General features: G+C 34.7%; 1 long non-coding RNA gene across 6 annotated transcripts; it reads left to right on the top strand.

Annotated features, from left to right (window-relative positions):
- Positions 1-500: 500 nt before the first annotated feature.
- LOC127851761 (uncharacterized) lies at positions 501-4,743 on the top strand. Of its 6 annotated transcripts, XR_008035926.1 has the most exons (6): positions 501-553; positions 829-905; positions 1,080-1,146; positions 1,694-3,961; positions 4,095-4,154; positions 4,319-4,743. It is a non-coding gene; the product is annotated as an uncharacterized LOC127851761 (long non-coding RNA). The 6 variants fall into 6 exon arrangements; XR_008035925.1 differs by lacking the exon at positions 501-553 and having other exon boundaries at positions 832-1,146; positions 1,694-2,604; positions 2,807-3,961; XR_008035922.1 differs by lacking the exon at positions 501-553 and having other exon boundaries at positions 832-1,146; positions 1,694-3,635; positions 3,860-3,961.
- Positions 4,744-21,450: the final 16,707 nt, after the last annotated feature.

Here is a 21,450-nt window from a genome sequence, read left to right as displayed (position 1 = left end):
GAAAAGGTAAGTCTGTTTCATTCCACTATGAACACTTGTATTTTGACAAAAGAAGAGATAAAGTGAGTTACTTTATCATCATGGTTTCATTTGGTGTATTACACATGAACAGAGGTAAACCTAGCTAGCTTTTCGTGTACTCTATTTTGGATGATGAGTATGTCAGTAACTTTAATTGTACGGCTAGTAAAGTATGAACATGAATGCTTTGTTCAGAATTTCAGATGTGTGCTGGCAGTTCAAGTCTGGCAGCTGGAGTGAACAGTCGTGTTTTCTGGAGCTCCAACAATATGCTAGAAGGTAAGTAACTATGTTTGTTTTGCATTGCATGTTTTTATATGTTTCAGACTTTCAAGCAGAGATGTCATGCTGACTGGAGTTGAGCACAGGGCAGTGACAAAGTGAAAGGTAAGTACTTTTGACTGAATGTTTGTTCTATGCATGTTTTGTTTTAATACATTTCAGGAGTGCTTATCCAGTGATGATATGACAGTTGTAGTGAACAGTGGAGCCAAGCAGTCTTGTTTTTGGAGCTACTCAACAAGCCTTGAAGGTAAGTTTAGAATTTCTCAATGTTAGTGAATTGAAGTACTGTCACTTGCTTTTGGACAGTCGAACAGAACAGACGTGGTTGCGAGAGCTCTCATATCTGTTGTGTTAAACTGTTTTTATGATATGTTATGTTTGTTTGTTTGTTTGTGATGTACTATTTTTCAGATGCTGATGGCAGTGATGGGTTTTCAAGCTGACCTGAACAGAAAAGCACTCATATGGTAAGTACAAAATAGTTGTTATATGGGATGTTTTGTGCATGCTTTTATGTTGCAGGTGTACTTGCTGACAGCGACGAAGACGAATCAAGAAGAGGAACATTGTTGAGAAAGTGATTGGGACTTGCAAACAGGGTAAGTGTAACACTTGTGTTTGTTTAATTTGTAACATGCGTGCTTTGCTCTGTTTCAGATTTCACATGCAGAAATTAAACAGGATTTCAACTGCTGAGACACAATTCATCAAAAGTAAGGTAAGTTTTAATTCATTGATTTGAGTTGTACAATGTGTTCTTTACTTTATTTCAGATTCGAGTCACTGGTTTACACATGGAAGAAGATTTCCACGTCTGTTACTCAACTCTACAGAAGCAAGGTAAGTCGATCAAATTTTTGTTTTCATTGACTGCTGTAATGTGATGTTATGCTATTTTTCATGTGTGCTATGCAGAGATGGAGAATTCAATTTTAAGAAAGATTAACTGCTGCAGCTTAGCTCTGCTCTGTGTTGGTTTATGTTCAAAAACGTTTTACATGTATGTGTGTTTGAAGATGTTTTGCTTCAGTGGATGTCCAGATGGCAAGCAGAACAGACGTGTTTCTTGGAGCTGCCAAACAGTGAGTACAAACGTTTTATATTTTACAGTTGTTAACTCATAGAAGTCTGTGAAAGATGATAACAAGGGTTGAATCTATCAGTACTTGTGTCTAAAAATGCTGATGTGTGACGGTTTAATGAAAAGGGTAAATGCTAGCCAGTACTTACACTTGAGCAACCGTGGGATGTCGAACTAACTGATGATGTACTATGATGGTGAACACTTACTATGTGTATCAAAATGCTTTTGTTGATATTTACTATAGATGATTTGATATTGGTTAACATTTGTTTGCATGCTGTTAACATTTCTATTTCATTTCAGGGAGCTGTGGTAAGTATTGTAGTATTAATTTGTCTCAATAAACGATGATGAATGAAAACTGATGTCGATTCTTTTTGTACAGTTTTAGGTATTAGCACTCTATACAAAACTCTGTCGGTCGGTGTTTGTGAATGTGAGCTTAATGTTTGAGTAGAACAAAAATGTCTTTACTTTTGTGATCGCCAGTTGTCTGTGATGTAAAGTGGAAAAAACACAGCTATGAAGCATACAATTGTTTCAATATTTTATCAATGATAGTGTGCTATGCATGTTTTGATTTAGTTCGTTTCAGATATGACATGACATGAAGAGTTGACAGTCGAACAGAGCTGAGCAATGCAGAAAGGTAAGTGTGTTTCATTTTAGTATGAACACTTGTATTTTGTTTTTATATGGTATGTTTTGTGCATGCTATGTTTCAGGTGTACTTGTAGTCAGCGACGAAGACGATTCAAGAAGAGGAACATTGCTGAGAAAGTGAATGGGACATGCAAACAGGGTAAGTGTTACAATTGTTGGTTTGATTTTTACCATGCATACTTTTTCATATTTCACATGCAGAAATGGTCTCATAGCAGTGCCAACAGTGAATAAGGATTTCAGCTGCTGTGAAACAACTCAACAGAAAGTAGGTAAGCATTGAATGAATGCACTTGAGTTGTACAATTTGATGTGATGCTTTTTTTCTGTTTCAGATTCAAGTTTCTGGTGTAGACAGAAAATGTGTTTGAAGAAGGAATTCTACTACTGTGATTCAACTCTACAGAAGCAAGGTAAGTAGAAACAAAATTTTGGTTTAATTTAACTCATGTGTTTTGCACTGCATGCTATTTTTCAGGTCTCTCATGCAGTGAGGGAAAAGAAGAAGATTTCAAGAAAAAATCACTGCTGCAACTCAGGCCGATAACAAGGTAAGCGTTTACTATATTGTATACAAAATGTTTTTCTGTTTTACTCTGTTTCAGGTTTCAATTGCAGAGATGTTGCAGAGATGTTTTGACAGCTTGTGACAGAAAAGAAATTCAGCAGCTGTGTCTCGACTCTAGCCACGAGGTAAGTCAAAACAAATATACTGGTTTGTATGTAATGTTGTTATGCCCTTCTATGTTTCAGACTTACATTGCTGTGACTGTTCCACAGTGGGTCAAAAAAGAGACGAATACAGGTTTCAAGAAGAAAATTGGCTGTTGAAAACCTGCACAAAATATGAGGTAAGTAAACTATTCTTTTGGTTTGTTTTGTGCTTTGTTATGCTTAACTATTTTTCAGATTGGAATGGTGGGTCGTTACAGAGCAGACTTTTGGACAACTGAGAAGTTGAGAAACAGATAATGATTCAATATCAGCTAGGTAAGTCTTGATTATTCTGCATTGTAAAATGTGTTTCTTTTTCATTTCAGTATGGCTGTGGTAAGTACACTAACTTTCTATAATTTCATATTGAACTGTTTTGATGACTTGTATTATGCATTGCTAAATGTTTTTTTCATTTCAGTATCCTGTGGTAAGTACACTAACTTTCTTTAATTTTCATATTGAACTGTTTTGATGACTTGTATTCTGCTATACAAAATGTGCTTTTTTCAATTTCAGGTCAGCAATGGTAAGTATATTGTGTTTCTTTATGTATAATTTTGTATACATATTGTTTTTTTCATCATAGCATGTTTTTTATATTTATGCTTTGTGTAAGTAAAATGTTCATAAATCATTCTTATCTTTAAACTAAAAATGTATTTTGATATGCAAAATGTCTGTATGATTTCAGTTGCCAGAGGTGAGTACCATTACAGTTGAAAAGTTAGTTTTGTTTAGTTAAAGTTTTGGTTCACAGTTCTGTTTATTATTTGGCAAAATTTACATGTATGCATTGAGTCTTGATTTCAGCTCGATTGTGGACTGAAGAAGATTGCCAGCAGAGGGATTGGATACAAAATACAAAGTAAGTACTGAGTTTCTTACTAAAAGTTTTGAGTTGTATTCATTGTGTGTTAATATGCTATGATTGCTATGAACATGACTTTTGTATTTCAGCGAAGACAACATAGGTAAGTAAAATTGTTATCTGTTTCAAGTTTACTGTTATAGTTCAATATTGTGTTTATAAATTGTAAGTTGTACAAACACATTCAAAAGTTTCTGATCATGCTTTCAATTTCATTTCAGCCCTACTACAAGACGAGTGTTTTCTACTACTAGACGTGTCAGGTTTACTTCCAGGCGAGCAGTGACAACAAGGCGCCTTTGTGGAAACAGCAAAACAAACAAGTGAGTATTAGTTGAACAATTGTTTGAGATTGTTTTAATGTTATGTTATACTTAAATGCAAAATTGTGCACATAAATTGTAAGTTGTACAAACACAGTGAAAGTTTCTGATCATGCTTTTCATTTCATTTCAGCTCTACTGCAAGACGAGCAGTAACAGCAAGGCGCCTGAACATGCAACACAATACAAAAAAGTAAGTATCAGTCAAACAGTTGGTAGAGTTGTGTGTTTTTCTTTAGCAGTTTGTGTTTACTATTTTATTTGATACATGGTATATTACACATGCATGTTTTTATCATTTCAGGCTGTTTACTTTCATCGTTTACTGTTTAACACAATTTGCTTTTCTATTTTCAGTGCCAATATCCAAACCTTGATGTGGACACCGAGTAGTCAATACATACGTGTGGCGTATAGCTGCGACAAAACCGTGGGTCCATCGCACCGATAACTTGAACATTGGCCCGTGTATGGACATCAGTGCAACTTTGTGAATCCATGTATCTTTGTGAATCCATGTAACATTGCGAATGTGTGTCGATCGAAAAATGTGTACATTCTGAACTGAAACGAACTCGGTGTTGCAAGTGGCAAGTGTTGACAGTGTGTATGTTTATGTTTATGTTTTTACATGAAAACTAAAGGAGATTGTTCTCCTACCTTTTTTTTCCTTGTTTTATTGCGCTGGCCAGCAATATTGATGTATTGATGTATGTGTTTGTGTTTAAACTATGCAATACCAAAATCAAACAAAAAATAAACATTAACAGTCATTAACTGTGTTTGGGCGGCCGAGGGGTTTAAGACTCCACAAGTGTGAAGCGCACTGATAGCACTTGGGGGTAAACACCTCGGTATTTCGGTGCTAAAATGTTTTCACGGTGCTTATTTTGACGCACTGTTAGAACTACCAACCAGTTAATGATTGCATGATCTATAAAACCAATTTTAAGTCTACTTGGGCACAAGAGATTCCAAGTACCAAAATACCAACAATTAACAAGCAGACGCTTTTCAAAACTATGACCGCTGAGATTGATAGTCAGATGGAGTCCTGCCCATTTAGCTGTGTAGCGGTCTAGGGCGGGGTTGCAAGTCAATACGAAATGAGGCGCTATAAAGCAACTCGTCCCCGTTATGACCGTCAATACTTTCGACACTATCTGGGAATCCTTTCAACACCACATTGTTGCGCTGTTGGAAGGGTGGTAGGCACGCATGGTGACATGCCTGTGCTTTGCTATGCGACACCATGGTATTTTCGTACGGTGACACGAAATATCTTAATCTGGCTCTCTCAGAAACGCAGGCACGCGTTGACCGAACCTGACCGATGACCGAGCAATAACATTTCTATTAAGTGCTTTAATGCACAAAGTCTGCTAGGGCTGGGGTGGGAAGGCGACTTCTCTTGTACTCAGACAAGAGGAACGGTCACAAGTCCGTGAAAACGCCGAGTGACACCACTAGCTTGCAAACGTACAAAGCAAAAAACTTTCAAACTTGAATTTGAGGTAAAATGATAAAAAAAACTATATGAATGACTAACCGATATAAGATATTTTCCATATGGCAACAAACTATGCTACTCAATGTTGCGTTGAACATTAATTGCGCCTTACGAACTACTCGTGTTGAGACTTACATTGAGTGACTCGTAAACGTAAAGCAGTTACTCGCTTTTGACTGCATACACATTTTGTACAACGGTTCGTTATTGGTATAACTTGTCTTTCAGTGAGGCACATTAACATAAACGTTCAACAGTATTTAGGCTTTATATTGCGCTTGTAGAATATACGAACAAAACACACTACATAAATGACGTTTAGGGATTATTTTGACTTTCCATTTGAGATGATATGATGAAAAAGTATATACATCAGTTTAAGCGACTTTCATGACATTCACCACATGGCCATAAACTTGCGTTATTCAATGAAATGTTAAAATTTCGCTAGCAAAATAAATAAAAACTATATACGCAGTTTCATAACTTTCGATGTATGATCATGAAGTTTGAAATTGTGCAAAGCAATTTTGCGTTAAAAGTTGCATGTAGTTTTATCCCGATCTGAAACGTTTCGCTACAATACAGCCGTATTCGAAACTCAACAACTCAAATGTTTGTACAGAACAATACGAATGTTCCCATTTTGAAACGACAGTAAGTTAAACAAACATTTAGTGGTAAAGCGACATTTCTTGTACTCAAATAGGAGAAACGGTCACGAGTCAGTACACAAATCATAGCAAACCTACACTCTGCAGCTTGTATGAAACGTGTTTACAAAACCAAAGTAGTTCAAAGCAGAACGCTTTTCCTTCTTCGAGGGAGAAGAAATCTGGGTGCAAGTCCCGGCTTTGGTTATAACACGAATACTACTCGCTGCTCAATAGCAATATTCATCATCCTATCCTTATTTAAGGAATACAATCGATTTTTGCCATACGGCCACAAACTATGCTACTAAGTGTTGCGTTGAACATTAATTGCACGAAATAAACTACTTGCGTTGCAACTAGCAAGCAGTGACTCGTAAACTCAAAGCAGTTACTCGCTTTTGACTGCATACACATTTTGTACAACGGTTCGTTATTGGTATAACTTGTCTTTCAGTGAGGCACATTAACATAAACGTTCAACAGTATTTAGGCTTTATATTGCGCTTGTAGAATATACGAACAAAACACACTATATAATCTACAATCGATCGCATAGTTAGCTACTTGAGTTGATATTGACAAGCGCTGGTCAATCATCTCGTTTGTAAGCTTTCGAGTGTACACAGTAGTTTGCAGTTTTGTTTCACACATAATACAAAATATGGATGAAAAAAATCTATATACATAACAGTTTGCGATATTAACTACTTTTGCCTCTTGGCCAAATCTACACTCGATCGCATAGTTTGCTACCTAGGTTGATATTAACAAGCGCTGTTTGAAAAGCAGTATTACTTCAATGCTATGGTTTGGTTGTAAGATAAAATACTAGTATATGATGCATTGATGTAACAGATATGTAGGCACATTCGTATAGTAGAAGAAAATTCTCAGCAGCAGCTGGTCTGCAAACACTACAATGCGATTTTGCAGTTTGATACGAACGTGTTTTGTTCACGTGAAGTTGAAATGAAAATCTGTCGTGTCTGATCAATGAAATATATTTGATAAAATAACACAGTTGAAAGGCAGTAACATATCTAAGGTTGTGCTATGTTACAGCTCCACAAATAGTTATTCGTCTTGCAAGATACTGGAACAGATGTCCACATGTTATTGTATATTATCTGATTTAGGATATTTTGAGAAATTATGCAACAGAACATTTCTGCAAGATGTGAAAAAAATATCTATTTAAATGGGATTTCTGAGGTTTAGCCATCGCCGAAAGGCCAATGTTTCTTCGTTAATGCATGGCAAAATTAAAGGCTATATTGTTTGCTAGTATGCTAGTCCGTATTGCATATTGCAAGGTGGTAAAGCGGCTCTTTTCATTTTGCTGTGAAAAGAACGGTCACAAGCCCGTATAAAACGTTGAGTGACACCTCTTGATCATGTAGCTTGTATGAAACGTGTTAACACAACCACAGTAGTTCAACGCAGAACGCTTTTCCTTCTTCGAGGGAGAAGAAATCTGGGTGCAAGTCCCGGCTTTGGTTATAACACAAATACTCGCTGCTCAGTTGCAATATTCATACTCTTACACAGTCAATATAATCTCGGGACCAAATGCCACTAGGCTCGATTTTGAGTTGCTACACTCATGATAAAAATGAACCAACACATTGACATTGAGTACGTGATTAAAATGTACCAGCAATTTTTCGCTAATCGGTATGTAGTAAAACTATTTGACAAATCTACGTTATAACTAGCACAGTTAAAATTTAACGTTTAAGCATTCGCTGATAATAGGCATGCAATAGCAATCCAACGCTGAAATGACTCACACTCCTACGAAATTAATTTTTTCGCGGGACCAAATGACCATAGGTTCGATTTCGAGTTGCAGACACAGAAATGCTAAAAGAAATAGTGGAGGAATTGTTGTTTACATAAATGAAAAATTGTCCGAAGGTATTTCAATCGTAAAAAATAATTTCGATACCATTGTTTGGCTTAAAATTGACAAAACATTATTCTCTTTAAATACCGATATTTATCTATGTGGGCTTTATTTATGGTCTGACGATTCACCTATTGCTAATATTGTCGATAGCGACTTATTTGATGTTTTGTATAACGATGTGTTTAATTTTAAACAGTATGGTAAAGTACTAATCGCAGGCGATTGGAATGCTAGAACTGGTAATCATTATGATTATATTCCATTCGATGTTTTAAATAGTGCTGTTGATTTTGATTTTTATTCAGCCGATATTTCCAGTGGCCGGGCCTCAGCAGACGAAATCTGTAATTCACGGGGAAATCGAATGCTCGATTTTTGCAAAGCGGCCTCGTTACGCATCGCTAACGGTCGAATCGGAGATACCGCTTCGTTTACATATTTTAGTAAAAAATCATGTACCACAATATATTACTTGGTATTGAATGACATGGATTTCTCGCTTATAAACAACTTCACGATTTTGCCATTTAACACGTTCAGCGACCATGCACCTTTATATTTTGAACTCGATGTGAAGTCACTACACATAGATAATTATTCGAACGTAACGCCGGTAACGGATTACACATGCCATAAATGGTGCGAAGAACACAAGCTCAATTTTAGACGGGTTATAATTTCTAAATTACCTGAGTTTAACGGGATTTTGAATACCTGCGACGTCTTAGACGGTAATAATATTGATAATTTGGTAAATAGTTTTGCATCGCTAATTGAAAATGCGGCAAATCCGTATTTCATTAAAACGCGAAAAGCACGAGTTTCGAGCTCAAAAAACAATAATAAAGAATGGTTTGATTCTGAGTGCGCGAACGCAAAACATCATTATTTGGTTGCTTTGAATACCTTTAATAAAAATAAAACCCGATCGAATAGAATAGAACTAAGCGAAATTAAACTGAGTTATAAGGTACTAGTACGGAAAAAGAAACGGACTTATCAAATAAATAAGTCGCGCGAGTTATGCGACCTTCGAAAACACAAACCCAAACAGTTCTGGAAGCATTTTCGATCGAAATGTAATAGTGGATCTAGCAGCATATCACCAAATGAGTTCCGAGAATATTTTTCAAATTTATTTAATGATGTTAAGGCTACACGTTTAGACGATGTCGAGAGTTTTAACGATGCAAACAATTTCAACGGAAATAACCCTATGTTCATATCCTTAAATGTCCCTATTACGACGGATGAAGTTTTGAAGGCAATTAAGCGTTTGAAACGTAAAAAATCTCCATGTCCAGTTGATAATTTATTGAATGAATTTCTTATCGAGACGTCGGATATATTGATAGGACATATAACGGATTGTTTTAACAAGATATTCGATTCTGGTCATTTTCCAAAAGCTTGGTCTTATGGTTATATCGTGCCTTTACATAAGAAAGGGGACAAAAATAACCCTAACAATTACAGGGGAATAACTCTGCTTAGCAATTTTGGTAAACTATTTACCAGCGTACTAACAAAACGAGTTGAAAACAGGGCCGAAGAAAATAAAATACACACTGATGCACAGTTCGGTTTTCGGCCCGGCGTCAGCACTGTCGACGCCATTTTCGCATTACAATCTTTAGTTGAATATATGCTATCAAAAACATCCCGCCTGTACTGCGCATTTATAGACCTTAAGAAAGCATTTGATTCCGTTTATCGTAATGCGCTATGGTTTAAACTTTTCAATATGGGTTTAGATGGTAAACTTCTGTCCATTTTCAAAGACATGTATTCTACAGTAAAATCTTGCATAAAGCACTGTAATACGTTTTCCGATTTCTTTGATATATCCGTTGGCTTAAGACAAGGGCAAAACAACTCGCCGATCCTATTTTCATTATTTTTGAAAGACATTGAATCGTATATAAAACATGATGCGGAAGGCGACCTCGGTCTAAACTTGTTTGATTTGTCATTTTTTATTTTACTCTTTGCCGATGACATGGTCTTGATCGGAAAGTCAGTTGAGGAATTACAAACAAGTCTTAACAATCTATTTACTTATTGCAAAAAATGGGGCTTAGAAGTAAATACCGAGAAAACAAAAACTATGGTCTTTAGAAAACGAGGTCAAATAAAAAATACCGAAAAATGGTCTTACAATAATATAGAATTACAAAATGTTGATAATTTCAACTATCTCGGAGTAGTATTTCAATACACAGGAGGTTTTCAGATGAATAGTCAGCATGTAATCGGAAAGGCAGTAAAGGCACAAAACATTTTGTTACTTAATGTAAATAAATATGACGTCACTCCTCGTATTGCGTTGCAGTTGTTCGACGCCTTTGTATCCGCGACATTAAATTACTCTTGTGCTGTTTGGGGTTTTCATAGATCCAATGAAATTGAAAGGGTACATCTGAAATATTGCAAATCAGTATTAGGCGTTAAACAAAGTACTTGTACTACAGCTGTTTATTCGGAATTAGGACGGTATCCTAAATATATTCAACAGTATGTTCAAATAATGAAATTCTGGTTACATATTTTGTACTCAGAAAATGTGGTTATTAAAACAGCATATTATACATCATTAGATTTACACGAGAAAGGATACAAGTCATTGGCCTCGAAGGTGCATACACTCTTAAATGAGTTCGGTTTTAGCGACGTTTGGGCAAATCCCTTTAAATATAGCCCTAACGATTTTGTGCAAATGTTTAAACGTAGAACAATCGATTGTTTTTTGCAGAAACTTAGAGCCGATATCGTCACTAGTGCTTTATTAAACCATTTATATATCTATTTAACAGATTCGTTTGAACCAGCAATTTATCTCGATAAACTATTTAATAAGACTTACCGCCGCTCCTTGTCTCGTATTCGATTATCATCAAATGGCTTAAGAATAGAAACGGGTCGCTACGGTTCTGATAGACTTCCGAGAGAGGACAGGACATGCTTACTGTGCAACAGCCGCGATATTGAGGATGAATTCCACTTTATCATTATTTGTAATTGCTATACAGAATTACGCATTCGATTTTTAAAAAGATATTATTATAATAGGCCGAGTATGTTCAAATTCATCCAGCTAGTTAAAACAACCAACAAGTCAGAACTCATCGGACTGTCTAAGTATATTTATTTCGCAAATAAGCATAGAATCGACTTAATTAATATGAATCAATAACATCACATTTTTTGCTGGGTCTTTTAAGTGTATATTTAAAAATGTGTTTGTAATATATAATTTCAGAATTATGTGTTATATATAATTTCTGATATTGAACCCCACTGTTATTGACATTGTACTGTTTTCTAATGTGTTGTTGATAATGTACATTGTACAAGTCAAGTCAAAATAAACTGTCTGTCTGTCTGTTATTGCCAAACTATATGCATTTTCTGCCATTGATTGTATTTGATTTTAGGAATGGTTAACTGTCATTTATAAGTTGTAGTTATAATTAATCTAATATGCATATTGTTTTTGAAATACATAGAATCCAAATATTTATCTCACATCAAATTTGTTAAGAACATTCTCCGGAATTATAATAACAATTATGCCAATCACATTTCCTTGACATGCTATTTAATTGAAATATTTGCTATGTTTATATGGCTATGTACTGATTGTATTCGCCAATAAAATTGTCTGTCTGTCGAAACACATAAATGCATGCAAATTACGTTTTAGTATACATACTTGTTTTCGAACATATGTACAATATGTTTTTAAGTAACCAATACCATTATCCCGTTTCACATGCCTTCACATATAAACCATAATTGACGTCATATATGAATGTATGACAAATTGTTATGCCGTTTTAAGAGGTTTAAGAGGTCTAATATTGTTTTTCTTGTGACAAACATATTTAAAAAATGCCGCCCCATTTGATATTTTGAATAAATGACGTTATTGTCTATTATTTCACACGTAATTTGATTATCATTATTGCGTCAATCATCGAATATTTTAATACTAAAATATCGATAATTACATTCTTATTATTATTTAAGTTTTCTCAAATCAAAAACATATTGAGTATTGTTGACATACAACTAAGACTAAACCTCTAGTGAAATGGCAACATGACATTGTAATTTGAAAAAAAAAGTAAATTAAAAACGGTGCTTTCCCGTCATTTATGCTTCGGTAACCTACGTATCATTTAAAATTGCGGTTTGAATTACACGATATTTAGTAGTTGGGATGGTCACAGTAGCGTGTCTTAAATTATAGTTAAAAGAAAATCACTTTCCGATTGGTAGGCACATAACGGAAATAACCTTATAAAGCAAATTATACATTTACGCCTTTCACAGTGTCTGAAACTCTGAAAAGATTTTATAGAAGTCGATTATTCAACCAACTGATGCATTATACTTTGTGTTTTATGTACATGCAGGTTTATAGTTAATAATGTTGTCCCAATACAGACATTATAAACCGCAAATATCATTAGTAACATTAGTAATATTTATACCTTTAGTATTGAGTGATTCCTTGACAGTATATCATGTGTAAACAATTCTACATTTCAATAATCCAAAAAGGAACATGTCGATAAAAATGCTATACAGATAGGACTAAGAACATATTTTCCATTATTTTGGTGTTCGCCTCGTTAGCTTTTATTCGCGAGATTCTATGTTACTTAGCAGTTACAACAGATGAATGATACACTCTGATTCAGTGTTGGTTTTAACATGCCCTACGTCTAAACGAAATACATAGACGCACTTTCCAATCTTCTGTGGCAGTTAACAGAGGGGCAAATCGCCATCTTGAACACCACATGATTATCCCATCTGGTTAAATACTAGACCATGTTATGCCCGTGCGACATTTTATGTTTAATATTGTGGTCAAATTAGGCAACAAAAAGCCATACTATAAACCTTGTAATATAACTTTTACTATTTATTGATAAATCAAGAGGAGCCCGAAGTATTATTTGTTCGATTACTGTTCTCGACATTATTTATTTAACATTGAGGTGTATTTCTGTATTGTCTATATAATTATTATAAAAGCATTAACTGGTTTACAAACATTGGTATCTAATTTCGAAAAATGAATTACGTTCAATGGCGAATTGTGTTGTCTGTCGATGGAATACGTTAATAAAATAGGAGTATATTAAGGTGTATGTCTGTATTGTGTATATAATTATTATAGAAACTTAAACATGTTTACAGACTTAATGAGTATCTAATTTTAAAAAGTAAAGTACGTTCAATGGACAATAGTTGTTTATCCCACTTTTACAGCGAATTCGGTTGATTAAAGCCCCATTGATAAAATTTCTGGTATTATCCACCGCGCGTGCTATGTTGTTAGGCTACGTTGTAAACAAATGAAGTTCCTTGTATATAACAACTTAATGTTATATTATTGTTATAAAACTTTAAGATTTGCAATTCAATATGAATAAAATGTGAAAACGAAAAAGCACTCGCCAAGGCTTGTGTTGTTTTTTCTAAGCCTCGCATGATATACCTGATCTATAATCAACACTAACCTATTATTCTCTATATCTGTCATTGGCATACTTTAATAAAATAGGGTGCAATTTGAATACCAACACAGGGTTACTCGTTCAAGTTTCTTATTGACTAGCTGAATGCATACTCATTCAAGAAAATACATATGCATAACATCATTCTTAATAGGATCTATATTGTAAAAGATTAATTTCGGCATTACTGAATACAATCGTCGATTTCATTAAAAATGTACATTTATATATAATACAATGTTTCGTATAAACATTAATCAATGCAGCCTCAACATTTTACAGCGCATATATTATACACCGACCAGTGATTTTAAATCATGTTATTTAACTACTTTTAGAACTGATCCATCCAAACACACATCATTTTTAGATATATTGGATTTGAAATCGATTTCGTTTACAAGACTAAAGGCTGTCTAAAGCTGGCTTCGTCTTAATTAGCAGGGCAATAGAAGACGAAAGATTAATTGTTTTAGAAATGACTTCATGTATTGTGTAATAAACCGTCAAATTTGAAAGTTAGGGCTTGAAATTTAAATCAGACAAACATCGACACCAATGTTTAAAGATTGAATTGACTTACATTAAAAACAATCTCGTAACACTCACATTGCCAAATAAGCCAAACTGTGTAAGGTAATAGTCATGCTCGTCTACTGGCTTGCACTGTTTGGCAACATTAGATAGCGATCTATTAATTAATCAATGCAACATTTTCAACTGTTTAGATGATACGGCAATGGAAAATGGTTCGATGCAGGTAAAAAGTAGCGATGAAATGTACATATTTTTTATTTCGCTCACAGCTAATGTTACAAAGCAAGTTGTGCAAGTCAGTATGCGCTTAGCTACGCAAGGAGCGATAACCACTGCCTGTTGCACTACCTGCAATAAAATTATGCAGTCGACGAATGCTAGGACCGTCTGCTCTATTACATGTACGCAAAGAACGATAACCACCGCATCTGCCTGTGTATAGTTCACCACTGGTACACTGCGGTTTGTATATATGATCAATAGTGTTTTAACAACTTGTAAGACGACATTGGCCAGTCTAGTGTTTATCATTGAAATCTGTACATATTGGCTGCTTTGTGGGAAAACGGGGCTTAATGCATGTCAAATAAGATTAACCTGTGCACACTGATTAGCCTTTGCATGCGCAAAAGCTTAGTAAGGACGACACTTTCTGATTTTATGGTGTGTTTCGTTTAAAAAGAGTGTCTGGTACTGGGATGACAATTAATGCATATGCATTAAGTCCTTTTTTCCCAAAATGAAGCTTACATTATCTTTTTTATTAATGATTTGAAAACAAACACATCTCGACCTTTGCTTTAAGGTAGTGCACCTCTAATGGGCACATATCCAAATATAATCTAATTAATTATTTTCTTAATCAGCATCATTTCACTGAACTACATGCAAATTTGTAGATAGGCTTTCCATGCTTTTTAAAAAAATATACCGATTTTTTCAAAACCACCCCCACGCTCGGCTTTTGTCCAGTTTATTTTCACCCCTGGGGTATATAAAAGTTCCATAATTCATTCAAATTTCCAAATATGGGCATGCGGTTGGTGTGTACAGATGCTGTAAAGGTGTTTAAAGTTTAAACAAGATGAAATAAGTATTCTTTTACAGACATTTATTTTTTACAAATTTTTATCTATGGAAGAGCACCATGAAATTTAAGTGATTTCAGCCAAGTAAAAATTGGGTCGGTTAAAAACAAAGTGTCATAAAATTCAAAATAGTATCATTTAAGTCATATTTTAAACTTAGTTTTTATAGAAACACTATATACAGCAAAAATACCAAGAACTAGACAGATTTACCGTTTACTTTTTGAAATAAAAATAAAAATGCAACATGCATGGTTCGTATTTTCAACAGTAAATCACCCAATTTCGCCATAACGTTGTTTTAATTTTAATAATTGAAAAATGTGCATAAAAATTGCATCATATTTAACAATAAATATAGCTTATATGCCATATTAAATCAAATTACGTTAGAAAATAAATAAAACGCGTCGCAAAAAAGTATACGTCGTCGGCAGGATTCGAACCTGCGCGGGAATATCCCAAAAGATTTCTAGTCTATCGCCTTAACCACTAGGCTACGGCACCTAATAGTAGGCTCTTCAACCTTCGAAGAAATCGCGGGAAATCATTAGAGGTGCACTACCTTAAGACACACTCTTTATAAATGTGAATGGGTTGTGTACTTTTCAAACTTGCGATATAAAAAGCTATAACATTATTTTGAAAACTGAGTTGCGTCTAAGATTATACAACAGCGAACAACTTCAGTGCCTTCAGCGCTTTGATTATTGAATGCTTTGAGCTATTGTGTGCACATACATTTAACTTGCTGACAAAGAAATTAACTTTGTAAAACAACATATAGCTCACGTATGTTTATAAAATCGAGTGCAATAAACCTAATGAATTGTAACAAACACGAAATATGTCACCACCGTTATCAATGTGCGTTACTTTTGTGGCTATATACTCATAACGAACATTTGATTAAAAAAACGTAATCAAATCGAAAGCGAAAGTGAAAACTTGACGATTCGATCTATCTTATGTAAGTTTCGAAACAAGCCGATGTATTGCAATTGAATGATTAGATAAACGACCTATCTTGCGGTGGAACTCGATGTATAATGTTCGCATAATTTCAAACTACTCGACGCTGTGTTTAAAACTTGATTGAATATCATTATTTATGGAAGCATACACTATCACGTGCTTTGTTTTAATGTGCGCATTACGGACATATTAATGATCTATTTGTGTTCATTTATGCCAGGCAATAGTTTATGTGGTTCATATTACTAGTTTACACGGACGTTAACTAGCAGGGTGCTGGATTATGAAACTAGTTTCTTATTATACTATGCATGCTATAGAATTTTTTAACACACGTATATCGCCCAGAAACAGCGTTTGTTCAAAATTCGATCATTTAAGTACAAGCGTATTGCATTTAGTGAGTTTTAGGTTGAAGCGGTTGTTCCGATGTAAATATAATGTTAAAAGCTAGTTTAGGAGCACACTACACTAAAATCAACCATAACCGTGGCAGTAAGATTATTCTTCAGCCATCTTCCAGAGACTCGGATATGCACAGCTAAGACGCAATAATCCGTACATTCAAACCTTGTTTGCCGAACGAAAATGCTTAGACATGTTACTTTTTATACGACTAAAAACAATATATTTGCCATTTTGGGAATGTATATAAGACTGATAATGCTAAAGAATAAAAACAAACCAAATTAAATCATTCAACAAAATCGAATATGTCAATCGACGGATAGGAATCGTTAAGTGGCACTAAAATACATTTTACAACAGGCCATACCACCGAAGTATGTTCTTCGTCAATATTTTTATTATCGTGCGTGTTCCCTGTGTTGTTTCATAAAAGGCGCATTAATTTAGTGCAAATTTCCTAGCACATGTCAGTCACTCAAACTAAGCAAACTAGAATCATATATTTCAAAATATTCAATTGCTCTTCGCTCGGCCTATACACTTTTTTGCTGTTTGATTGTGTGTGCATGTTTTGTTTTGAATTTTTGGTTTATTAATTTGTAAAGTTATTCGTTTATTCGAGTCGCGTTCTGAGAAAACTGGGCATAATGCATGTGCAGAAACTAAAGTCCCGAACAAACGAATGAGTCGCGTTTTTAGAAAACTGGGCTTAATGTATGTGCGTTAAGTTACGTCCAAGATTAGCATGTGCAGTCCGGACAGGCTAATCAGGGACGACACTTTCCGCCTAAACTGGATTTTCGTGTAGAAGAGACTTTCTGTCAACGGAAAATACCATAAAGCGGAAAGTGTCGTGCCGGATTAGCCTGTGCCCGAAATAGATAAGCAGCACTAATATGAAAACAAGCATGCCAGTAAATATGTGTTTTTGGAATTTGTTGTGTGCAATGCTTACTAGCATTTGCTCAAAGTTTAAACTGCCGTTTTGAGAAAGTGCAGATATGAATACATTAAGGCAAAATGGCATCAGTAAAACCCGATATGAAACCTTCCAGAGCAGTTTCAGGGTATACATTTTTCAGTTCTGAAAACAAGAGATTGATGTTGTATTAGTAATATTCTTAGAAGAAAACAAATGCACTGCTAATTAACTTAAGTGATGTACATCAACACAGTGGGTGAATAACCTATGTAACAAAAATAACGAGGCGATCTTTATTCGTCTTTGGGTAAAATGATATGTTTTAAAGTAACTGAAAATTAAAATGAGTTCCTTAAAAGCTCATTTAGTATAGCTTGTTACTTGCATCCCCTCCGAAATAGGAGCGAACCAATCATTACTGTCGGTTGCTGAGTAATATGTCACTATATGAATACAATCTCACGATCATCGCACGGCAAAAACGGAAATTTGCGTAATGTCCCTTAATGATCTTTTTAGTTGCACATCATTTCGTAATGAAGTCATATTACCGTCTATAGCTAAATAAAACAGGTTAAAAGTACACATTTGATCATATAGCTAAAATAAAGCAATGTTCATTTGTTTAAGAAAAAACCATCTTTTTCTTCTAAAGCGAATGTTTTCTTGGCTCTTTCAGGTTGTCTGTATGTTGACATATTTTGGCCTTTTATGTTCTTGTTATTTCACTTAAACACAGGTATAATAGCAAACGGACAGTATACACTTGGAATGTGAGGCATAATCTTTGTATTTGATTTTGAACTTGATGACGTGTACGTTCCATTATTTTATTCTTCAATAATTTCCACAAGCGCTTGAACTTTTCATAATATGACATTTGTTTTATTAGGCTTGCTATGTTGCAAACCTGGTATAATTTTGCTTGACAGGGATGATTTCAAAGGATTCAACAATAATACCCACATTGATCAACGACGTTGACCATTTCTCTTTTCTTTACGAAGTTAAACATTTACTTTGAATAGTGTCTATTTTATTGATTATAATGTTCATTCTCTATTAACTACATTTATCGGCTTTTAAATTTGTTATTATGGACAAATATGATTTTGATCAATTGAGATGTGTGATATTTGTTTTATTTAAGAACACTTCGCATGAAAGTTCAGTACTGCAAGATGGGGCATTCAGCTGATTTTTGGACTTCGAGTTTGGTTTTACATGTATGACAACCGCTTTAAACCCACAATGCGTGCACTGAACGTTCCGAGGTCGTGAGCTTAGCTTTAACCATTGTCTTATATTTAATATAAAGAAGTGAAACTCTAGCTGTAGTTTTATGTTTAATCCCCTAGTGTATGTATTATATTGCATTGTCCAGGCAATCGGTCATATTCCCAAAATGTCAAGCAGCGATAATACCTCGCCCTATTATGTTCGTGGAGTTAAACCGTGTACATATAGCTGACGAGATTGCACAGAATTCCAGAAAAGTTAATTGCATATCTGTTGGTTTCAATTTGCTTCTTGACAGGTATCCATATATGCATATTTGTTTATCTTTAATATTGTGTAAAGTAAGGACCTATATAATTCTTTACGCAAACGTACTTTTTGTGTAATTGGAATTGCTTGGTATAAAATAAGTATCGTTTGAGACGTTTGGGTGATCCATGTTTCGGTTTAAACCCCCTATGATATGCTTTGCGTTTAACGTTCGAACGCGTTGACCCCAGTTTAGTTCGTTACTACTTCTTTGACATGGGCTAGTCCTGTTTCATCATTTATTATTTTAAACAAGTCAATTTTTTATATAGAAACAATTCGCTATTTAAATATATATTAAAAACATAATACTGTAAACAATCTGTGCATAATACTGTGCCACACTTAATAGGAATAAAAACAAAAATATTTCCTGTTTAACGTATCGTTTGATAGTTACTGTTGAGCATTTGACTTAGTCTGGACATGTATGTCAACATCCTAACAGGGCGATGTGTCGCGTTTAAGATATCAATCAATGTCGATGTCAAGACTATTCGTATGGGTATTTTGGGAAAGCCGTCGTTGTATCCACCATCATCAACCATGCATTTATTGTCCGTGTTATTTATGAATTAAATTCATGTACTCCTATGTAAAACCTTTCTTGAAACGCTGCTGATGTTGCAATTATACGCAATACCAAAATTGGTACACACACATGCATGATATGCTACGCTAAGTAACTTTCACGTTAAATAGCTGGATGCTGGATTATGAAACTAGTTTCCTGTTATACTATTTATGCTATATAATTTTTTAACACACGTATATCGCCCAGAAACAGCGAGTGTTCAAAATTCGATCATTTAAATACAAGTGTATTGCATTTGGTGCGTTTGAGGTTGAAGCGGTTGTTCCGATTTAAATATAATATCATAAGCTAGTTTAGGAGCACACTTCACTAAAATCTAGGTTAACCATAACCGTGCCTGTAAGATTATTGTACAGCCATCTCCCAGAGACTCGGATATGCACAGCTAAGACGCAATAATCAGTACATTTAAACCTACTTTGCTGAACGAAAATGCTTAGACATTATACTTTTTATACGACAAAAAACAAGATATTTGCCATTTTTTGAATGTATATAAGACTGATATGCTCAAGAAAAAAACTAAATAAATTAAATTATTCAACACAATCGAATATGTCAACCGACGGATAGATATCGTTAAGTGGCACTAAAATAAATTTTACAACAGGCCATACGTCCTAATATGTTCTTCGTCAATGCTTTTCATTATCGTGCGTGTTCCCTGTGTTGTTGTATAAAAGGCGCATTAATTTAATGCAATTTTCCCAACACATGTCAGTCACTCAAACTAGAATCATACATTTCAAAATATTCAAACGCTCTTCGCTCGGCCCATTCATGAGTTTGCTGTTGATTGTGTGGGCATGTTTTGTTTTGTATAATGGTGTATTGATTTGTTCATTTATTCGTTTATTCGAATCGCGTTCTGAGAAAACTGGGCATAATGCATGTGCGTAAACTGAAGTCCCAGATTAGCCTCTGCAGTCCGGACAGGCTCATCAGGGACGACACTTTCCGCCTTAACTGGATTTTCGTGTAGAAGAGACTTTCTTTAAACGGAAAATACCATTAAAGCGGAAAGTGTCGTGCCTGATTAGCCTGTCCGGACTGCACAGGCTAATCTGGGACGACACTTAACGCACATGCATTAAGCCCAGTTTTCTAAAAACGCGAATCATTCGTTTGTTCGACCGCTTGTTCATTCGTTCGTGTATTGTTGTTGTTGTTCGTCTTCAACAGCACTGCAGTCATATCACTGCTGTCAGTTAACAAACTTCTGTCGCCATTGGTAAGCTAAATTCAGTGACAAGTAATGTTTGACAAATATAACTGCATTTAATGGTGGTCCTTAATATTGAAAAAAAAACTTGTTAACATGTTGCTTACAGATTCTTAACAGAACTAAAAACAAATAATCAACCAAACAAATTTATGATAGCAATGTTCAACATAATGTCTTTAACACGAATGTTTAATTTGTTTTTAGACAACAAAACATGTCGTCTCGGATTTGGAAAAGTGCCGCTACGTATCGCAGGTTGAAGTTATGTTATACAACGTATAACGTATTAAGCATTCTTGTAAGTTATCAATATAGCATGTAGCAAATGTGTCGCAACGTTAACAAACAATTAACAACATACTCGCGGCGAAAGACAAAGTTAACGTAATGAAACGACAGTTTATATAAATGTTTTGCATTCTTTTTTTGGTTTAAGCATTACCATTAATTATTATCTTTGTAAGTGTAAAGTTAAATTTGTAAATTTATTAGTTTAAAGAAACGCAACAGCTCAACTCATATCCCGGTAAGCTTAATTTGAATTCTAATGAAGAAATATAAATGAAAAGTTGGTTATATACGACC

This window comes from Dreissena polymorpha, chromosome 11, assembly GCF_020536995.1.
Source record: "Dreissena polymorpha isolate Duluth1 chromosome 11, UMN_Dpol_1.0, whole genome shotgun sequence".
In the NCBI taxonomy this organism is placed as follows: domain Eukaryota; kingdom Metazoa; phylum Mollusca; class Bivalvia; order Myida; family Dreissenidae; genus Dreissena; species Dreissena polymorpha.
This window is presented reverse-complemented; position numbering and strand designations above follow the sequence as displayed.